Below are 16,446 nucleotides of genomic sequence, written 5' to 3'. Positions count from 1 at the left end.
TGTGGTATCAATGCCAGTTGCACAAGGCTGATTTTCTTTTCCATATCCTTTAATCCGGTACTCCTTATCTTTCATCACTGAATATTAAGATCAGTCCTATGATTTCTGTGCACCACTTAATGCAGTGCACTGCCAGAGAGCTTCTAAAAGTTGTAATGTGTGTTGGAGCCCATCACTCAATTGAGTAGGGTTCTGGCCCATGGCATCAACGCTCTGCAGTCAACCATAGAGCACATGGTAACCTCACTGGACTCTCAAGCAAGGCCCTTGCAGCAGGAGACTGTGGCACCAGTAGTACCATGTCTCAGGGATACTCATACTGGGCTCTGAGCTCAGCCATCTTATCCTCCTTGGTCAGACTGGGAGACCGAACATTTTGGGACTTCAAGCAGATCACAGAGTTCCTACATTTTTCCCTCCTGCAGATCAGGGGGAGTGCGGAGCCTGACAGCAGTGGTCGTCGTCTGTAAGGAGGGGAACATGGTGCCAACAACAGCATGGCTAAATGTTCACCACCCATTGAACCAATGCCCGCCCTGTAGCCAGAAAGCTAGCTGGTGCCACACTGACCTGGCAGATGTCAAGTTCCTGCTGTCTGGAGATTGGCACTCACAGTCTTGAGCTTCTCAAACGTTACCATTCATCAGCCTTTGAATGAACCACAACCACCTCCCTCCTCCAAAAATCAGATTGGCAAAAGTAGCCTGGAAGATGAGTTTACAGAGTGTTTTTGGGACAATTTCTTATTGCAGCATATTCTAGAGCAACCAGACAGCAGCTAGATCTGGTAATGTGCAATGAGACAGGCTTAATTAATGACCTCATAGTAAATGAGCCTCTAGGTAGCAGTGAACATAACATGATTGAATTTTGCATTCAGTTTGAGAGAGAGGAATGGCTTGAAGACGAGTCTTTTAAACTTAAATCAAGATAATTACAAGGATATGAAGACAGAGCTGGCTAAAGTGTACTGGGAAATTAGATTAAGGAGTATGTCAGTGGAGGTGCAATGGCAGACACTTAAGGAGATATTTCATAACACTCAGCAATGGTACATTCCAGTGAGAACGAAACACTCTAGGAGAAGGGTATAGCATCCATGGCTAACTAAGGAAGTTAAAGATAGTATCAAATTGAAAGAAAAAGTGTACAATTCTGCAAAGATTAGTGGTAGATCAGAAGATGGGACAGAATTCAAAAATCAGCAAAGAATGACAAAAAAGGAGGGAGAAATAAGAGTATAAGAGAAAGCTAGCTAGAAATATAAAACAGAGTTTTACAAGTATTTAATAAGGAAAAGAGTAACTAAAGTGTGTGTTGGTCCTGTAGAGAGTGTGTCTGTGGAATTAGTAATGAGCAATAAGGAAATGGCAGAAGTGTTGAACAGATATTGTGTGTCTGTTTTCACTGTAAGAGACACAAATAACATTCCAGAAATGCTTGCAAATCAAGAGGTGAAAGTGGGGTGGGGGGGAGGAACTTAAAACAATTAGAAACACCAGGGAAAGGCCACAGAGAAAACTATTAGAACTAAAGGCTGACAAGTCTCCAGGATCTGATGGACTTCATCCTAGGGTCTTAAAAGAGTGGCTGTGGAGATAGTGGATGAATTGGTTGTAATTTTCCAAAATTCCCTAGATTGTGGAAATGTCCCATCAGCTTGGAAAATAGCAAATGTAACTCCTCTATTCAGGACAAATAGAGATAAATGATTTAGATTTAATCGCCATTACAGAGACATGGTTCCAAGGTGATCAAGAGTTGGGAAATAAATATTCCAGGGTACGCAGTATTTTGGAAAGACAGACAAAATGGCAAAGGAGGAGGGGTGGCCCTGATAGTAAAAGATGACATAAGGACTTTAATGAGAAAGTATCTGCCCTCAGAAGATCATGAAATAGAATCAGTATGGGTGGAAATTAGGAATGGCATGAGTCAGAAATCACTGATGGGAGTAGTTTGAAGGCCCCATAACCGTAGTTATACTGTTGGGCAGAGCATTAAACAAAACATTATTGGAGCCTGTAACAAAGGCAATGTAATAAATGTGGGGAACTTTAATCTTCATATAGACTCGGACAATCAAATTGGCAAGAGTGGTCTAGAAGATGAGTTTTTGGAATATTTTCATGACCGTTTCTTGGAGCAATACGTAGAGGAACTAACTAGGGATAAAGCTATCTTAGATCTAGTATTGCGTAATGAAGCAGGGTTAATTCGTGATGTCATAGTAAAAGATTCTCTGAAATAATGATCATAATAACATTGAATTTCATGTTAAGTTTGAAAGTGAGGTATTCCAATCACAAACCAGAATCTTAAATTTAAAAAAATCCAATTACCTCGGTATGAGGGGAGAACTAGCTAAGGTTAATTGGGGAAATAGACTAAAAGATATGGAGGTAAATGAACAGTGGGAAACATTTAAAGAAACAACTCAAAATCTTCAACAAAAATACATTCCATTGAAAAACAAAATCTCAATGAATACTGTGTGTAGTACTGGTCACCACATTATAGGAAGGATGTGATTGTACTGGCGAGGGTGCAGAGGAGATTTACCAGGACCTGGAGAGTCTGAGCTATGAGGATAGATACGATGGATAGGAAGGCACTTTTTCCATTAGTAGAGGGGTCAATAACCAGGGGGCATAGATTCAAGGTAAGAGGCAGAAGGCTAAGAGGGGAGTTGAGGAGAAATGTTTTCAGTCAGAGGATGGAAGGTGCCTGGAACTCACTGCTTGAAAGGGTGGTTGAATCAGAAACTCTTGAAACATTTAAGAAGTATTTAGATATTCACATATGTTGCCATAGCCTCCAGGGCTATGGGCCAAGTGCTGAAAAATGGGATTAGTGTAGTCAGATCTTTGTTGACTGGCGTAGACACCATGGCCTCCTTCTGTGATGTAGATGTCTATGAGTCCATGAGAAAGACCCATCCTTGCCTCACTCAAGAAGTTAAGGATAGTATTAGATTAAAAGAAGAGGCTTACAATGTTGCAAAAAAAAACAGTCGCAAGTCTGAGGAATGGGAGTGTTTTAGAAAGCAGCAGAGGGTCACCAAAAAGTTGATGAAAAGGGAAAAAATAGAATATGAGAGTAAACTAGCCAGGAATATAAATTTGGATTGTAAGAGCTTTTATAAGTATATGAAGAGGAAGAGAATAGCTCAAGTAAACATTGACCCCTTAGAGCAGAGACAGGAGAAATGATCATAGGAAATGAGGAAATGGCAGAGGCATTGAACAAATATTTTGTGTCTGTCTTCACAGTGGAAGACACAAGTTTCATACCAGAAATAGACGGTAACCTAGGAGCTAAAAAGAATGAGGAAATTAGGGAAATTATCAGCAGAGAAAAAGTATTGGTGAAACTTGAGGGACTAAAATCCAACAAATCTCTGGGCCCTGGTGGTCTACACCCTAGGATTCTAAAAGAGACAGCTGCAGATATAATGGATGTGCTGGCTATGATTTTCCAAAATTCCCTAGATTCAGGAATGGTCCTATCAGATTGGAAGTTGACAAATGTTACACCACTTTTCAAGTAAGGAAGGAGAAAGAAAAAAGAGAACTACAGGCCAGTTAGCCTAACTCCAGTAGTTGGGAAAATGCTAGAATCTATCATTAAGGAAGTCTTAACAATGCACTTAGAAAACCATAGTATGATTAGAACAAGTCAATATGGGGCAGAATTGTCCCAGATTTACACTAAGTGTGGTAGCGGACATTAAAAAAGATGTTTCATCCGCCAGCTGCAGTGGCGGATTTTTGTGCCATATCATCCCCTACCCACCACATTAATTATGTAGCCACAGGAAACACGCTGTGTCTCTTGGGGGAGGCCTCCAAATTGCCTGCCAGCCATTACCTCACAATTTCCTCACTCCAGGTGCCATATCTAAACTGCAGCCGTGCACACAGTTCTCAATGCTCGCAGCCCAGGATTGCTCCAGTGAAGACATGGCTGTGAAAGCCAAGAAGAGTTCAGTGATCCATCACTGGAATGCCTTTTGGAGGCTCGTTGTGATGTCCTCCACCCTCGCTCTGGCTGCGGGAGTTCCAGCAACATCACCTTGGGAGGCGGGGGCAGTGTTGGTCAGTGCCAACACTGCACAGAAGAGGTTGGCCATCCAGTGCAGAAAGAGGATGAATGACCTCATCCATGCTGCCAGGGTAAAGCAACCATCTCATCACTCTAAACTCACACACACACAAGGCCATCACACAGTCACAAGCATCTCACTCACTGCCAGCTCAAGGGACATCACCACTCACTCTCTCTCACACACACACTCACATCTCCATCTGGCCTCACCTCCTCTGGAGACTGCCTCCTCAGCCCTCACCATCTTGAGGCTACTTGCACAGATCAACATGTGCCCCCACACACACCATGCGATACCCCCCCTTCCTTAGTATAGCCCTTGCCCTGCAGCCTCTTCCCTTGCTTCAGGACTCTTCTCCCCCTTCCCCAAGCAAGCCCTAGCCTTGCAGCCATTGAAAAGCCACTCCCACAGGTAGAGACCTGCTCATGAGCCCCCCAAAAAGTGATGTGGTGTTGCCTGCAAAGCCTGGCGCTGATCACCACGAGTGCTGCCCGAAACAAAGTAGACAAACAAACATTGAAGTCCCGAGTGAAGTGCAGCTCGCCAGGGGCATGTCGGTTATGTACAGTTGTGAAACAGGTCAGTGTGCAATCCTGCTGACATGCCTGGATGATCCAATGTGGAGGGATGATTCCGGGGAGCAGGGCTTATAATGCGATGCTAAAGTATTGAAATTATGTTCCTGACGTGTGGTGGTGGGAAACGCGGCCCACCATTTACGGGTGGAGCAGACAATCGCAAACTGGTTTCACTATGGTGTAAAACTGATTTTTGGCCTTCTCACCATATTGTCCGCTCACACCCGCCATGACACTCGTCGCCAACGGGAGCAGATGATTCCGCCCATGGTTTTACTAAGGGGAAATCCTGTTTGACAAATTTATTAGAGTTTTTTGCGGATGTAACTGACAAGGTAAATAAAGGGGAGCCAGTAGATGTAGTATAGCTGGATTTACAAAAGCCATTCGATAAGGTGCTACACAAAAGGTTAATAGGCAAGATAAGGGCTCATGGAGTCGGTGGTGGTATTTTAGCATGGGTAGAGGATTGGTTAATGGATAGAAAGCAGGTAGTTTTCAAGTTGGCAGGTAGTGAATAGTGAAGTGCCGCAAAGATCAGTGCTGGGGCCTCAGCTTTTTACAATCCGTATTAATGACTTAGATGAAGAGACAGAGAGTAATATATCAAAGTTTGCTGATGATACAAAGATAAGTGGGAAGGTAAGCTGTGGGGAAGACACAGAGAGGCTGCAAAGAAATAAAGACAGGTTAAGTGAGAGGGCAACAAGATAGCAGATAGAGTATAATGTAGGAAAGTGTGAAGTTATTCATTTTGGTAATAAGAATAGGGAAGCAGGATATCTTTTAAAAATGTTGATGTTCAAAGAGACTAGGGTGTGTTCATACAAGTAACACAGGAAGTTAGCATGCAAGTGCAACAAGCAATTAGGAAGGCAAATGGCATGCTGGCCTTTATTGCAAGGGGATTGGAGTACAAGAATAAATAAGTCTTAAAACAATTGTACAGGGTTTTAGTGAGACCACAACCGGAATACTGTGTACAGTTTTGGTCTTCACATTTAAGAAAGGATATACCTACACTGGAGGCGGTATAGCAAAGGTTCACTAGATTGGTCCCTGGATGAGAGGGTTGTCCTATGACGAGAGACTGAGTAAATTGGGCTGATATTCTCTGGAGTTTAGAAGAATGAGAGGCAATCTCATTGAAAGCTACAAAATTCTGAAGGGGCTTCTTAGGGTAGACACAGAGATTGTTTCTGCTGGTTAGGGAGTCTAGAATGCAGGGGCACAGTCTCAGGATAAGGGCCCAATCATTTAGGACTAAGATGAGGAGAAATTACTTCACTCAAAGGGTTGTGAATCTTTGGAATTCTCTACCCCAGAGTGTTGTGGATGCACCATCATTGAATACATTTAAGACTGGGATGGTCAAATTTTTGGCCCCACAGGGAATGAAAGAACATGGGGAGTGGGCAGGAAAACTGACTTGAAACCCAAGATCAGCCACGATTGTACTGAATGGCGGAGCAAGCTCGATGGGCCATATGGTCTACTCCTGCTCCGATTTCTTGTGTTCTTGTGAAAGAAGGGAGACAGACAGCAGGAAACTACAGGCCAGTTAGCCTACCATATGTCATAAGGAAAATGCTAGAATCTATTAATAAGGAAGTTATAGCAGGGCACTTAGAAAATCTTCATGTAATCAGGCAGAGTCAACATTGTCTTGTGAAAGGGAAATCATGTTTGACCAAGAATCCTTTGAGGAAGTAACAAGCAATGTGAATAAAGGGGAGCCTGTAGATACGGTGTACTTGGATTTCCAAAAGACATTTGATAAGGTGCCACATCAAAGAGCTCATGGTGTAGGGGGTACTATATTAGCATGGTTGGAGGATTGGTTACCTAACAGTAAACAGAGAATAGGAATAAATGGGTAATTTTTGAGTTGGCAAACTGTAACTAGAAGAGTACCACAGGGATCAGTGCTGGGGCCTCAACTATTTACAATCTATATCAATGACTTGAATGAAAGGACTGAATATATGGTTGTTAAATTTGCTGATGACATAAAGATGGGTAGGAGAGTAAGTTGTGAAGAGGACATAAAGAGTCTGCAAAGGGCCCCGGCCAGGTTAAGTGAATGGGCAAAAATTTGGCAGAGGAATAGAAAAGCAGTATATTATTTAAAAGAGAGCTTGCAGAACTCTGTGGTACAGGGGGTTCTGGGTGTCCTAGTACGTGAATCACAAAAAGTTAGTGTGCAGATAAAGCAAGTGATTAGGAAGGCAAATGGAATGTTCAGTGTTTATTGCCAGGAGAATGGAATATAAAAGTAGGAAGTTTTGCTACAGGGCATTGGTATCTGTAGTACTGTGTACAGTTTTGGTCTCCTTACTTAAGAAAGGATATAATTGAAGGTTCACCAGGCTGATTCCTGGGATGAAGGGTTTTTATATTTCTTTCATGGGATTTGGACTTCACTGGAAAGGCCAGCATTTTGTTGTCAATCCCTATTTGCCCTTCATTTGAGTGGTTTGCCAGGCCATTTCACAGGCAAGGATGGCAGATGGGTTTTTATGACAATTGACAATGGTTTCATGGTCACTATTATTGAGACTAGCTTTTAATTCTGGATTTATTAATTGAATTTAAATTCCACCATGGTGGGATTTTAACCCATGTGCCCCAGAGCATTAGCCTGGGTCTCTGGATTACTAGTCCGGTGGCATTACCACTATGCCACCATTTTCCCTTACTTAGCTTAACTGATAAGTAAAATGAGAAAAGGTTGGACAGGTTGGGCCTCTTTCCCTTGGATTTAGATGAATGCGAGGTGATCTTACTGCAACATGTAAGATCCTGAGGAGACTTGACAGGATGGATGCCATTATGGGAGGGACTAGAACTAGGGGGCACAGTTTAAAAATAAAGTTTCTCCCATTTAAGAGGGAGATAAGGAGAAAGTTTTTCTCTGAGGGAATTCTCTTCCCCAGAGAGCATTGGAGGCAGGCTCATTGAATATTTTGAAGTCTGAGTTAGGTAGACTCTTGATTGACAAGGGAGTCAAAGGGTATGGGAGGTAGACAGTAAAGTTGAGGCCCCAATCAGGTCAATCATGATCTTACTACAGGGGGCTGAACGGCCCACTCCTGTTCCTAATTCGTAAGTTCGTAAAATGCAGCCACAGGGGAAGCACCTTGTAGAAGCACTGGAGTAGGTGAAGGAGCACATTATACCACAAAGGTTCACACTGAGGTAACAGAAAACTTGTTGGCCAGTTAAACCATTAATGTTGTCTAAATCTTTGTGTGGAGCATGTTCCTTTAGCATCTGGTGGCCCTGCAACATTAGGTTATAGGAGTCCCAGTGTTGGTCTTCGGGGAGATGTCATTTTTTTGAGGATTAGAGTTAGAGACAAAGATTGGATTGATTGTTATTGGAGGAGAGGAAACATTGTTCAGCTGAAGCGTTCTTCCAATGAGCTGCTGACGGAGACCTCTGGCTGCAGGCACGTATCGAAGGCCTTCCTCTCTTCCATCCCCCCCTCTTCCTTCAAACTCCCCCCTCAGCTTCGCCACTCCCCTCCACTCCTTCACCATTCTCTGTGATCAATGTCATCTCCCTCATCAGGCTGAAGATCCTTGTCCAGTGATGGCTCCATGTGTTGTCCCTTCTAGCAAGTAAAGTTAGGCAGTGGATAGACCTTGTCCTCAAGCAGCCAGCCTTGCATTCCCCGTGCACGAGCAGAGTGGGAAGATGGAGGTCTGGCACAATATAAAAGCGTCATGGCAGCTGACAGGGAAATGGACACAAACCTGTGGTTTACTGTGGTCATCACACATCAATTGTACCTTATTATAGTGAGTGCAGTCAGTGAGGCTTTGGACTTGGGGGAATCCTGCAACCCAGTCAAACCCCAAAGCCCAAACCTCTTCCTTTCAGGCGGTCACTAAAAACATGACGAATTTATTTGTTCAAACAAAGGCATTAGTACTTGTTTAGTACGAACACCGGCTGCAGATGAATAAGCTCTGATTGAATAAGATGTCACTATGCCAAATGGGATAGATTTCAAGCAGATCTCGTGGTTGGAATTTTCCAGCCCCACCCACCCGCGGGATCTTCCGTTCCTGCTCAAGTCAATGAAAGTTTGCATGGCTCACCGCATCCGCTGCCAGGGATCCCGCTGCGGCGTGGCTGGAAAGTTCCGGCCAGCAACTCAAAACTGGGCCTCCAGGAGGCGCTGTGGACCATCAGCAGCAGCATTGTATTCACCCGCAATCTATGACCACATAGCCCAGCATAACCCCACCCTACCATTACCATCAAGTCACAGATCAATCCTGGTTCAGTGAAGAGTGCAGGAGGGCATGCCAGGAGCAGCACCAGGCATACCTAAAAATTAGGTGTCAACCTGGTGAAGCTAAAATATTACAACTACTTGCATGAATACAGCAGAAGCAGCAAGCGATGGACAGAACTAAATGATCCCACGACCAATGGATCAGGTCTAAGCTCTGCAGTCCTGCCATATCCAGTCAAGAGAGAATTTAACCATCGCCCCTTGATGTTCAATGGCATTACCATCACTGAATCCCCCACTATCAACATCTTGGGGGTTACCATTGACCAGAAACTGAACTGGGCTAGCTATATAAATGCTGTGCCTACAAGAGCAGGTCAGAGACTAGGAATCCTGTGGCGAGTAACTCACATCCTGACTCCCCTAAGCCTGTCCACTGACACAAGTCAGGAACGTGGTGGAATACATTCCACTTGCCTGGATAAGTGCGGCTTCAACAGCACAAGAAGCTTGACACCATCCAGGACCAAGCAACCTGCTTGATTGGCACTCCATCCACTACCTTAAATATTCACTCCCTCCACTACTGATGCACAGTGGCAGCAGTGTGTACCATTAACAAGGTGCACTGCAGCAAACTGCCAAGGCTCCTTTGACAGCCGCTTCCAAACCTGCAACTTGTATCACCTAGAATGACAAGGGCAGCAGATATACGGCAACACCACCACTTCCCACCATCCTGACGTGGAAATATATCGCTGTTCTTTCACTGTAACCGGGTCAAAATCCTGGAACTCCCTCCCTAACAGCACTGTGGGTGTACCTACACCACATGGACTGCAGTAGTTCAAGAAGGCAGCTCACCACCACCTTCTCAAGGGCAATTAGGGAGGAGCAACAATTGCTGGCTTTGCCAGCAATGCCCACATCCCATGAATGAATAAATAAAAAGATTGCTGATATTGCCTGGAAGAAGCCAGAGGCTTCAGTGACATTGGCTACATACTGTGCCTGCTAGGGTGCATGGCTGCAGGTCTTTGTGCAGGAGATGGTGCAACTCTGTCACTGCATCCCTGAAAAAACAAAATGTCCTCATACATTGTTCCTCAAGGAAGAGGAAGAATGTTGTTCAGGTTCTGTAACCTCTTGTGGGAAAGTAGGGAATTCTCCCAGCATACATCCATCTATTTGCTTCCCTGTGTAAATAAATCCCCTTCTTCCTCTTTCTCCCAGAGTGTGATTTTGACAAAAGCCCCCATGAGGATATAACTGCAACCTCCAAACTCCCAAAGATTACAGCCCAAAGACTACTTTTGCTATCTTTTGAGGGCAAATTACCGCAAAGCTAGTGGAATAAAAATGTCCTTAAAAGCTCCAGCTGAGGATCCTTTAATTAACTTTGGCAATGATCTTGACCTCAGTTTAAAACTGGAACCAAGCATATACATTGAGTTAGCCATAGGTTATGTGTTTGAGCAGGAAGTGGTGATCTTGATGGTAGGTCAGGGAAACCACTTCAAGTTGCCATATGATTCTAGTTTGCCCCATAAGGCTGCAGTTGCTGGGAAATCTCCCCACTCCGCCCCCACTCCAGGTGATAGCTTTAGGATTAACACAAGAAGATGATCACTGCTGTGTCCTCCCCAAAGCAATATTGGAAGCAAAATTCATAATAACTTTTATAATAATAAAAGTGCATGCCTGTTTGAAAAGGGTGTGGAAAATGGCTGGGGTAAGGAACTAACAGGATGTGCTCTTTCAGAGCTAGGCCACAGGGCCAATTGAGCTGAATAAAGTGTAAGGGAAAACTACAAGAACAACAGTAGACTGCTTTTAATGTAATAAATGTTCTCAGGTGTTTCAGGGGGGCATTATAAAATAAAATTTGACACCAGGCCTCCAAAGGGGATATTAAGGCAGATGACCAAAAGCATGGTCAAAGAGGAAGATTTTAAGGAGTGTCTTAAAAGGAGAAAAGAGAGAAGTAGAGAGGCATAGGGAGGGAATTCCAGAACTTATGACCCAGGCAGCTGAAGGCATGGCTGCCATCAATTGAGCAATTAAATTAGGGAATGTTCAAAAGGCCAGAATTAGAGGAATGCAGATATCTCAGTGGGTTGTGGAAAGCTATTACAGAGATAGCGAGGGGCAAAGCAATAGATGGATTTGAAAATGAGGATAAGAATTTTAAAGTAGAGGTGATGCTTAACCAGGAACCAATGTAGGTCAGCGAGTACAGGAGTGATAGGTGTGAGTTAAGACACGCGCAGCAGAGTTTTGCATGACCTCGGGTTTACGTAGACTAGAATGTGGGAAGCCGGCCAGTACTGCATTAGAATAGTTGAGTCTAGAGGTAAAAAAGCCATGGGCAAGGGTTTCAACAGTGGTTGAGCTGAGGCAGGGATAGAGTCAGGTGATGTTTGGGAGGTGGAAATAGACGGTGTTAATGATAGCACAAATATATGGCTGGAAACTCATCTCGGGATTAAATGTGACAACATTGTGGTTCAGCCTCAGGCAGTTGCCAGTTAGAGGGGATGGAGTTGGGGACTAGGGAGTGAAGTTTGGGGTTGGGACTGAAGACAATGGCTTCAGTCTTTCCAATATTTAATTGGAGGCAATTTCTGCTCATTCAGTAACGGATGTCAGGCAAGCAGTCTGATAATTTAGAGATTGTGATGGGGTTGAGAGAGGTACTGGTGAGGTTGTCAGTGTACAAGTGGATTCTAATGTGTTTTCAGGTAATGTTGCCAAGGGACAGCATGTAGATGAGAAATAGGAGGAGGCCAAAGATAGATCCTCGGGGGACAGCAGAAGTGTAGGAGAAAGAGCAGGAAGAGAAGCCATTGAATATAATAATCTATAATACCTCAGATTACCCTGGAAGGGTGAGCAAGGTATCTCAAAAATTTCAGCAACCATGCAGTAGCAACACAAATGGTATTCACCACTAACAGGATGCTGTTGTCAAGCCTAAAAGACATTCCACCTATCACACAAATGAGTAATGTGGTATGAATTTCAATGCCAGTGTGATGTAGGCCATATGTCCCAAAGACTGGCAGATCGTATCAAACAGTAGGTCCCTTCTGTTGTTTGCAACGGGCAAGGTACAGACCGTACCCAACCAGCCTGAGCTTACAAAATTCAAAACACAGTGTCCAACATTAGATGTGATTCCACAACTGGACAACATTTGCTAAAAATTACACTGACAACCAATTTAAGATTGTCAGTTGGGCTCGCCGTGTGGCATATTTGCATGTACTGGAAGTTACATATATTAATCCACAAGGCCCTGTTCTTTGCAGACAGAAAGAACATGTACACATATTGCACCTGTTTCAGCTAAACAAAATAAGTGACAGCCATTCACTGGTTCATTCCTCAGGGCAATGCCTTAACCAATCAGAGTCGAGCTGCCTGGTTTAAATTTCAAACAATGCTTAGTAGTTAACTGTCAGTCACCATAAATTGATGCATTCTCCATGGCAATGCCTGTACCAGAGTCCACTTGCCAAACAATCAGCACTTTCTTCTCATACAGTATAAATTTGTTGCTTTCCCTTACATTATATTCTTGCAAATTGACCTGATGAGGGCAAGACAAAAAACTTTGACAAAATGTTTATTTTTTCAGCAATACTCAAGTTCTGTACCACCAAATAACTATTTATCACCTTTCTGCATCCAGTTGAACAACAGTGGAGAGGCATAGGAAGAGAATGGTGTGTCAACTGTGTTAAAGGCTGCAGACAGGTAGAGAGGAATGAGAAGGGAGTGTTCGCCTTTGTCACAGTCACATAGGATGTCATTTGTGACTTTGGTACTGTGTTTGGTACTGTGGCTGGGTGGAAACCTGACTGCAAGGTTTCAAACATTGATTATTGTCACAACAACAGGATTTAAACAAATGTTATTCCTGGCATGTGGATTTCGCTGGCTGGGCCAGCATTTATTGCCCATACCAAGTTGCTGTTGAGAAGGTGGTGGTGAGCTGCCTTCTTGAACCACTGCAGTCCATGTGGTGTAGGAACACCTGCAGTGCTGTGAGGGAGGGAGTTCCAGGCTTTTGACTGAATGAGATCTACCCATAGGATAGGATTCTCCCCCCATCAGGGGGGGATGTTGAAGTGCGGGCATGCAAGAGGCACACCTCCGATCGGCCCCCCCAATTGGGGGCGTGCCGCCATTTTACGTGGGCTGGCCAATTAAGGCCCACCCACCGTGACGTCTGCACGGAAGTGCTGTGTGCTCCCTCTGCGGGCGGGGGGAATCCCTAAATCCAAGAGTGCGCTCTTTCGCGCACGCACACGAAAGAGCGCATCATCTCCCTGAGGCTAAGTGCTGCCTCAGGGAGATCGGCTCTACAATAAAAAATATTAAAAATAGAAAAAAAAATCTGACATGTCCCCTCATGTGACAGTGTCACATGAGTTGGGACATGTCCAAAACCTTTTAAAAAACTTTAATTAGATTTTTAAAAACGTACATGAAACCTCATCCCGCCCGTGGATGAGGTTTCATGCTTTTTCTGAAGCCCGCCAGGGCTCCTGGCCTGCCCGCCAACCTTAAGTTTGGACAGGCAGGTCTATTAATTACTTCAATGTCTCTGTCAATGGCCTCAACTGCCCATTGACAGGTTGGCGGACACACAGCTGATTTTGCTGCGCCCCCGACAACCTGAAAATTTAAATGGAATGCAGTGACATCGGGAGTTCCATCCGACGTCACCGCGCGTCACTTTATGCATCGGCGAGCGGGCCCTGTCCCCTGCTTGCCAACGGGTTGAAAAAAAATACAAGACACTGACCAAAGATGGCTACCACCAGTGACCTGATGTCTGGTATTGTAAATTGATCACTTTTCAGGGGAGTTACTCTATGGATTGCACTGCTGACATGTTGCTTATCAAACTCCACACCTGGGGGTGTCAAGGCCTCCTTCAAAAAGGGGCTCTTGAAAGGAAGGCATTAAAAAAGCAGTGTTGGACTTCAATCAATGGTAATTCTATCAAGACAATGGGAACTGCTAACCAACCAGATATTCCCAACAGACACTCAAAACCCCTTGTGGAGGATGAAATAACCCCATCTTCTGTCAGTGTTTACTATCTTGAAATGTGTCAAAAGTTTCTGAGATGAAAGATTAAAAATGTGATTACTTGTTCTACAACAATGATTTCAAGACATGTTAATTGAACTCTTTTCAGGGAATATATAGACAGGAGGTTTAAGCACTTAATTTCCCAAGCCAGAAACAGAGAGAAATCATCAATGTCATCTGGAAAAATTGCTGAAGGGAGCAGTAAAGAATTGCTCTCTCTCTCTCTCTTAAGAAGGAGAAAACCTCTATCTCTTAATAGTCTAAAAATCATTCACAGAGATAGTGACTGTCCATCAGAAAGAACCTCAGGAGAAATCCATCAATTTCTGGGAGACAGCTCATGGAATTAAAAAGAAGGAAATTGTCTTCAACAAAGTGCAATTACCTGAACTTCAATTCAACTCCAGGATTTTAAAGGAAACCAGCTAACTTCAAACAGCTGCAATGTTCAACAATCTACGCCTCAAGTACAAGCAAAGAACTTAATTGTATAACCTTTTAAGAGTGCTCCCCCTCCCTAGTAGTCCGCAAGCAAACACAACAGGGTTTGCTTTCAGATATGTAGCGAGGCAACTGCCCTGCCCACTGCTGGGTGAATACCAGAGTAGGTGGGCATTAATTGTCCACTTAAGGGCCTCAATTGATTTTGGAGCAGGTAGGCCATCCATGAGCCTTCCCACACTGGACTTAGTTGGGCTGAGGTGAGAAGATGGCAGGATCCCCATCAAGCACCCTCTTGCCTAATTAAATGCTTCCCCAGCTCCAAACTCACCGAGGGGAGGGCATTAAATTCCACCCAAAGTGTCTGCAAAGGGGTATTAAATAGGTTAAGTGATTGGGAAAAAAATGGCAGATGGAGTATAATGTGGGAAAGAATGAGGTTATCTACTTTGGTGTGGAGAATAGGAAAGTAAAATATTACTTAAATGGAGAGAGACCACAGAATGCTACTATACAGAGAGATTTAGATGTTCTTACACATGAATCACAAAAAGTTTACTTGCAGGACAGCAAGTAATTAGGGAGGCAAATGGAATGTTAAGCTTTATTGCAAGGGAGATGGAGGGTAAAATAGGAAAGACTTACAGTACAGGGGTTATCGTGAGATCGCATCTGGAGTATTGCATATAGTTTTGGGCTCCTCATTTAAGGAGGGATATAGTTGCAATGGAGACAGTTCAGAGAAGCTTCGTTAGGTTGTTTCCTAGGATGAAGGTGTTGTTTTATGGCTAAAGGTTGAGCCTATACTCATTGAGTTTAGAAGAATGAGAGGTGACCTTATTGAAACAAATAAGATTTCGAGGGGGCTTGACAGAGTATTTCCCCTTGTGGGTGAATCTGCAACCAGGGGAATACTTTCTAGTTAAAATGGAGATGAGAGGAATTTCTTCAGTCTGTTAAATTCTCTACGCCAGAGAGCAGTGGTAGCTGGACCATCGAATATATTCCAGGCTGAATTGTACAGATTTTTGACCTAAAAGGACGTCAAATGTTGTGGAGGGGCAGATAGGAAAATAAAGTTAAGGCCACAGTCAGATCAGCCATGATATTATTGAATGTTGGAAAAGGCTAGAGGGGCTGAATGGCCTCCTCTTACTCCTATTTCTTGACTGAGATTTACATGTGGGAATCGGGACTAAATATGCTAGAAATCCGGTGTGGTGCTGTTGATTCGTGAACCCGATGTCAACCCACTGATTTCCAGGTGGGGGCAAAAATTGGCAGCCTGCCGGCCATTTTAAAAATCTCATTAACAGGCAATTGAGCTTGTTAACAAGCCAACTGACCCGAATATTATATTGCCCATGCTACAATGTAGTTGGCAGGCGAAGGCTGATGAGAGTGGGCAGGCCGCTTTTTCATCAACTCTGGTGAAAATGTGGGAAGGAAGGTGGTGTCTCCTTTGGGGGTGTACCCTGTGCACATTGGGGGTCCAACTCCCAAGATGGTACCCCCTTTTTGTTCCTCCCCCATTGGCCTCCAAAACCTGACACCCAGCCCCCTCCCTGCCCATCCAAGAGTGCCCGATTACTCCCCACCCAAAAATCCCTGACTTACCTGAGACCGGGATCCGTATAGTCTTCTTCATGGGATGCTTGTAGTCCCAGCAGCGCCAATTGGGCAGCCTTTTTTAAAGTCGGTGGGTTTGCAACCCACTTTTCTAAGTGAAGGGGGCAGTGGGGCGCACAATAAACTCCCCCCCACCCCAGTAAAATCCAGCCCCTTATGTTATAAGAGTCCTGGCATGTGCTGTGGCCTATCAAATCTGTGCCCATTTTTTCTAGAATTGTATGTTTGAATCTCTCTAGTCAAGTTTTCGGCCCTTGCCGCAGTGCCAAAAGGGCTCATATCAAACTCACTGTGTGCCTCCTCGTCTTTTTTGACCTGTCGAGTACTTTGAACACAGT

This window comes from Cetorhinus maximus, chromosome 11, assembly GCF_964194155.1.
Source record: "Cetorhinus maximus chromosome 11, sCetMax3.hap1.1, whole genome shotgun sequence".
Classification (NCBI taxonomy): domain Eukaryota; kingdom Metazoa; phylum Chordata; class Chondrichthyes; order Lamniformes; family Cetorhinidae; genus Cetorhinus; species Cetorhinus maximus.
The sequence above is the reverse complement of the archived record's forward strand: the minus strand, read 5'-3'. Positions refer to the sequence as shown.